Source organism: Enhydra lutris, unplaced genomic scaffold (assembly GCF_002288905.1).
Source record: "Enhydra lutris kenyoni isolate GAN:26980312 unplaced genomic scaffold, ASM228890v2 scaffoldscaffold62, whole genome shotgun sequence".
Taxonomy (NCBI): Eukaryota; Metazoa; Chordata; class Mammalia; order Carnivora; family Mustelidae; genus Enhydra; species Enhydra lutris.
In genome coordinates this window covers 8,225,749-8,232,843 of record NW_019154146.1, presented here as the reverse complement: position 1 = coordinate 8,232,843, position 7,095 = coordinate 8,225,749, and positions in this window count along the sequence as shown.

The following is a 7,095-nucleotide window of genomic DNA, read 5'->3' as shown; positions in this document are numbered from 1 at the left end:
TTAGTTTTTTTATTTGCTTGTATCTATAGGTTTAGTATTTGTCACTTCTCTTCATTGAACTGCTGAGTTTCTACTCCTCATCCTTCAACATACCACAATGGTGAAGCTTAAGTTCACGCATCAGTTTTGATTGTGCACTTAATTTTTAAGGAAGGTATGTTTTGTGGAGTGTGGCTGGCTCAGTGGAGCGTACAACTCTTGATCACAGGGTTGTGTGTTACAGCCCCACAATGGGTATAGTAATTACTTAAATAAAATCTTTTAAAAACAAGTATGCTTTGTTTTTTTTCAAGTGAACATGGAATTTAGGACTATAAATGTTTTTTCTGACTTGTAAAAATAATTATAAAGTACTCAAATATTTTAAATATAAAGAAAAGTATAAAGAAGCATAGTTATGTATTAGTGTTTAGTTGAAAAGTAGATTTATTTTTGCGAAATGATTTCAGGTAACTAGGGTATCTGTATAGTCAATGATTTTTTTTTTTTTTTTCTTTAAGATTTTCTTTATTTGGGGCGCCTGGGTGGCTCAGTGGGTTAAGTCGCTGCCTTCGGCTCAGGTCATGATCTCCGAGTCCTGGGATCAAGCCCCGCATCGGGCTCTCTGCTCAGCAGGCAGCCTGCTTCCTCCTCTCTCTGCCTGCCTCTCTGCCTGCTTGTGATCTCTCTCTGTCAAATAAATAAATTAAAATCTTAAAAAAAAAAAAAAAAGATTTTCTTTATTTGACAGCACAAGCAGGGGGAGCATCAGGCAGAGGGGGAGAACTAGGCTCCCTACTGAGCAGAGAGCCTGACAGTGTTTCATCCTGGGACCTGAGATCACGACTGGAGCCGAAGGCAGATGCTCAATCGCCTGAGTCACCCAGGGGCCCCAGTGATGTTCATTTTAAAACACTGGCCACATTCAGGTCATGATCTTGGGGTCATTAGATCAAGTGCCACATTGGGCTCTGCGATTACCACAGTCTGCTTGGAATTTGTTTCTTCTGCCCCTCTCCCTGCTGCTCGCTTGCTTACTTGCTCTTCCTCTAGAGTAAATCTTTAAAAAAAAACAAAAAACATTGGCCACTGCTATTATAATAACATGTCTGCTGATACTATGTGGTAAGGCTGTGGGGTGTTAAAATGAAGGAGAAAATGATTTTGACTCAAGGTTGCTTCATTCTCTGATTTTTTTTTTTTTTTTTTAAGATTTTTATTTGACAGAGCAAGACACAGCAAGAGAGGGAACACAAGCAGGGGGAGTGGGAGAGGGAGAAGCAGGCTTCCCGCTGAGCAGGGATCCTGATGTGGGGCTCAGTCCCAGGACTCTTGGAATCATAACCTGAGCCAAAGGAAGACGCTTAAGGACTGACCCAAGCAGGCGCCCCATTGTCTGATTTTTTTTTTTTTTTAAGATTTTATTTATTTGACAGATCACAAGTAGAGAGGCAAGCAGAGAGAGAGGGGGAAGCAGGCTCCCTGCTGAGCAGAGAACCTGATGCAGGGCTCGATCCCAGGACCCCGAGATCATGACCTGAGCCGAAGGCAGAGGCTTAACCCACTGAGCCACCCAGGTGCCCCCCCATTGTCTGATTTTAAACAAAGTCTATGGTATGGAATGGCTTTAGAATCTGTAGCTCTTCGTATATGTGGTTGAGATGAAATGTGATTTATGCTGAAAGCAAAATATTTTCTTGTTTTAGGTATTGTAACATAGGGCACCTCAGAAGTGGAATTATGACACTTGAAACTGAGGTACAGCTTATTTAAAAATAGCTTTTTTTTTTTTTTTTTTTTTTTTTACGTTTTTTTATTTATTTGACAGAGGTCACAAGTAGGCGGAGAGGCAGGCAGGGGTCGGGGGTGGGGAGCAGAGCAGAGAGCCCAACTCGGGCCTTGATGCCAGGCCCTGAGATCATGACCTGAGCCAAAGGCAGAGGCCCAACCCACTGAGCCACCCAGGTGCCCAAGTCCTCTTTTTTAACAAAAGATTTTATTTATTTATTTGACAGACCGAGAGATGGAATACAAGCAGGGGGAGTAGGAGAGGGACAACAAGGTTCCCACCGAGCAGGGAGCCCAATGCGGAGCTCCATCCCAGGACCCTGGGAACATGACCTGAACTGAAAGTAGATACTTAACGACTGAGCTACCCAGGTGCCCTCCTGTGTTTTTGCTTGTTTAACTGGCATACAGATATATCTTGTCTTCATTGATGTGTTTAAGATACTGCACTCCCCGACTCTTGATTAGCCTCTCCTGTAGTCTCAAGTAAATAGATCCTACACAATTTTAAATACATTTATTTAAAATTTATTTAGGATAATTTAACGATTTGGTGTATATTAAAATGCTAAATATTCCCTTGATTTATGAAGTACTTTTGACTTTGGTTTTTCTCACGTATGTCCTTTTTTAACTTGCCCAGTTTAAACAAAAATGGAATTTCTTTCCTTCGATGTTCTGTAATCTTTGGTGTACAATAGGAAATTTTCAACAAGCGATAGAAGTTTTATGACTAAATTTAATGTAGACCTGTTGTATGTCATTACCAATTTTCAAGTTTCTGTTGTATCTGTGTTAGTTGATGAGTAACTTGGGCAGAGAACTTTGGATTGTACAGAGTATTCTTCACTTTTGGAATTGGATACTTTTTTTGCTAGTATGACTATGATAAGAGAGGTGGTAAGTCATAATCCAGGATGAGAGAGTGGCCTCTGGAACTAATGGATTTGAATCCTGGCTTTACCACTTAACCTGCTTTATGGCCTGCGGAAACTCCTTTCTCTGTCTGTGGCTCAGTTTTTTCCTGTAAAGGGCATTAAGTGAGTTAATACATGTAAAACGCTTATGACGGTGCCAGGCGCAGAGTGACCGTTGAGTAGATAGTAGCCATTACTATTATCTCAAAGTTCCAGTCCCGATGACAGGCCATCCCCCTTGGTCAAACTACTTCAAATATAAATTTGTGTTATTGGATAGAAAAGATAGAAGCTTACTTTAAATGGATTGTGATGTCTTGGATATAATAGTGAAAAGCTGTTAAAAGTGTATTACTTCTCTTCAAGTGGGGCGAGTGGGAGTGCTGAGGCATTCTTTAGATGACTCCTGGAACTGAGAACCCCACCATTTGGCAAAAGCTTGAGTGTACTGCCAAAGAAGGTTAATTTTAAGGGCAGTCGATTTGGATAAAACCCAAAAAGTTAGTAAGATAGTTTCAATGTCTCTACTTTAGCATCATTCCAGGGATATTTGTACTATGAAGATAGTAAAAACAACAACAACAACAACAACAAAAACCTTACAAAATGCCAGAAACTGACATACTTTATATTCAATTTCACTATCACCCCCTTGATAGGAGGCACTTGGGTGTTTTACAGAAAACAAAATGGGTTTCAAAAGGTTAAGTGATCACTTTCAAAAGGTTAAGCAATCCCCCAAGGGTTGCTAAATGTTGGGTCGGCCCTTTAGGTGCTGTCATCAAAGCTTCTTGGACAGTACCCACCTCAGAGCTGGCAGCAGAAGCGTATCTGATTCCAAGAGCCCAGGCTTGGTGCTGTGTCCTCCTGTCTCATCCGCTGGAGTAGGAGGAAGAACTGCTGGAGCTGAGCGTGAGATCTCGCAAGCAGTTTGAATGGTTGCTGTGCCAAACACGTAGGAGCTAGAAACAGCCAAATGAACCAGCAATGCGGCGATGGGGGAAATGCAAATTATAAAAATTTTGAATATATAGTTAAAGATGCTGGCTAAAGTAGGAGGCTTTAGTTAAGAATAGTCTTAGAAGTGGATTGACTTTGGAAGGATGCACCAGTTTGTCGACGAGAGGGATGAGAACATTTCATGAGGGTCGGGCATGACGGGAGGGTGGTGTACCAGTTGCCATCTCTTCACGTAAGGTTCAGTGGATGCTGCTGCCGGGAAGGTTGTAACGAGAGCAAACGTAACCATGCTTGGTGCAGAGGGCTCTCTAGATGTTTGTTTCCTTGGCCTCTCAGTTATATTTGATGCAGCGGAGCCCTCTAGCTTCTGGGACACTTCTCAGAAGCTAGAGGGCTCCATTGCATCAAATGAGTTGCATCAGTTGCATCAAACGTAAGGCAAAGCCATTCTTTCTCACAGTTTTCTCTCAGATATTCTTTATTTTTCATTAGCAGTTTGTCCTCTAGACCATTGCCCCCTCCTTTGTTGTCTCTTTCTTTGGAGTTCATCTATCCCCGTGGTTATAATGAATACTTCTTACAACCCTGGGTGATGTTACTTTTGATCTGGAGCCACCATGGGGGATGTGTGCCAGGAAAGAATGGAGCTCCCACTACTGTCAGGAGTGCACCGCAAACCAGCTGTGGCCAGTCCACAGTGTTGAGTCACTGCTCCCTCCAGACTAACCAGGGAGTTTGCTACATGGGAGGTTGTGGGAATTTACCTCCCGGCTTAAATCTGGCCAGTACTCCTGCAACCCTATTTGTGAAACTTAACCCAGAATGGTTGCAAGGCTCCTTCAGGAGAAACTGGCTCAGTAGCCCTGCTGTAGCCGTGGCCCCTCACTTGCACTTGGAGATGATGGTGGCTGCCCACCCACTCCACCAGCCTAGGTAGCATATGACTGTAGATCTGATGCCATTTTCAAAATGATACTCTACTTTTGCCTATTTATTGTTCTTCGTTCCTTTCTGGCCCATACAGAGCTCTGAATAGAGCCTGATGAGCTACAATAATGACGAACCCCCTGCCACAGATGCTGTGTAGCCCCTCAACAGAAGCAAGCAAGTATCCTTTCGGTTTTGCTCTTAACTTGGTTCTTGATCGAGCCTCTAGGTAAGAAACAGTTGAATACATTCCTTGCATCCAGAAGAATAAATTCATATTCATTTGTGTTAGGCACTGGGCATAGAGAATACATTATATTCATTCATACTCAATTCCTGCAATGTTTTAGGGGCTATGCATAACACAGTGTAACAAGATGATCTTGCAAAGCTTATGTAGTCTACTAGAGGCGACAGGATGAAACTACGAATTTTAACATCTGGTAAGAAGACAAGTTAGGTAGATGATGCCAATGGGCACCAAATGTAGGAGGTAGGAAGGCTTCCTGGAAGAAGTGATGCCTTAGTGGAGTGCTTGCTACCCAGTAGTCTGGTTGACAGGAGATAAGTTACACCTGAGATTTTGAACAGAGATGAAACAAAGGCTAGAAGAGGTGGATATATAATGAGGTTGGTTTAGATGTGTTAAACTTGATGTGCTTCTGGGAGATTTTAATGGAGAGGGCATCTGCTCAGGAGACAACTAGATGAGAGAGATTTCAGGGTGATCAGCATATAGGGGTAACTGAAGCCATGGGAGTGGCGGATATTACCCAGAGTGCTGGTGCAAAGTAACAACCCGGGGAAAATATTAAGGGGCAGTCAAAGTAAGCCCACAAAGGAGACTGAGTAGCCTCAGATGTAAGGGGACACCGGGATAGAACAGAGCATGAAGCCAAGGCACAAGTTCCGTACATTCCTTGAACTCGTATGTTTCAGAACAGGGAACACAGTTCAGACAGAAGGATCTTAGATTTGCTGCTGAATTCTTAGGGAGGACTGCTGGTAATCACTATTCCAGACCAAGGACCTTTTCCAAAGAAGACACTTAACCAAGCTATTCCTACTGCGGGGCCAATGCTCTAGCTGTCTTCTCTGGTTCATTTGGCCCGTCCGCATACCTCTGCAAAGTCTTAATGTCCATTCCTAGGGCCTAATGAGTTTTCAATCTGCTTGAAAGCTCTTCAGGAGGAGGCTTGGCAGCAGCTTCCCTCACACAACCTTGTGACAAATTTCTCTTGTCCTAGTGTTCTCAACAGGTTGCCCTGCCTGCTGAGAAACCCCTTTCCTTCCTCCCATATCCAGAAATCTTACCTTCCTCCCAGGAATTCAGTGTGGATAAATCAGGATGCTCTCAGTGGCATGTGTTAGTTTGTCTAATTCAAGCTGGCTTGAACAAGGAGGAATATTTGTCTCACATAGTTGGAAAATCAGAGGTTGGATTCAGACACTGAACTTAGGGTTGACCTCAGAGATGCCCTCAAAGGCTGTACTCTCTCCATCTCTGTTCTGCTGTCCTCAGTGTGTTGGCCTTGCCAAGGGTCATGCTTGTAACCGTCCTTCAGAATAATACACTGCTTAAACTATAACTTTAACCAATGAGGAGTTGTACTGGTCACGCAAGCATACTTAAAGATGACCTTGAGAAAAACATGTCCTAGCAGCAGGCCTCTAGTGGAGGGGATGATACACGTCTTGGAAGCCGAGCAGCTGGAACGCCGGCCCGCTCAGGGTGGAACACCAGCCTCTTCCCTTTATCGTCATCTCCCCCACGTTGTCGGAGAAAGCCTCCTGTTACAGTTACCCCTTTAAGTGCATTTGCACAACTGTGAATCATGCTGCTGGACCAGACATGCCCTACTTTTCTTGTTTACTTCGTTTACCTCTAAAACTTGTGACCTACGTATGACTCACATTCCTCCTTGCTTACCTACTAGACATATGGCTAATGTATAAACTTCTTTTCTTCTCTTTTGTTATCTTGTATCTAATAAATACGGGATTGAGGAGTTGTTCAGGCACAGTCCTTCCAGCTGTTGTCCCCTGCCTCCATTCTCTTACAGCTGACTTGTTTGTACCTCATTCTTCCCCCGTGTGCTGTTAGCAAAGCAGCAATACTGGCTCCTCTCTTGCTCAAGGCCTCGCATCCAGACACTGTCCAAAGGAAAGAAGGATCCATCCTCCTGTTTCTTAGAAGTGAGAATATTGTTCCCAGAGCCTAGCCAGCCAGCTTCCCTTCACCCTTCTGGGTCACGTATCTATTCTGAAACCATTGCCCAGGGCTAAGATTGATTAATTAGAGTAAAATGGATGTTGGGAATCAATCAGTGCTCTGGCCGGTCAGTCTGACTTCTAATGCTTGGCAAAGAATAGAGCTTTGCATAACTTTCACCTTGTCTCAGTCTCATTCCCCTGACCGATCAGTCTAACTTCTAATACTTATCATAAAATAAAGCTTTAAATAACTTTCACTTTGTCTCAGTCTTGTTTCGTTTAATAAAGGACCTAACAATTTGAGAGCCCA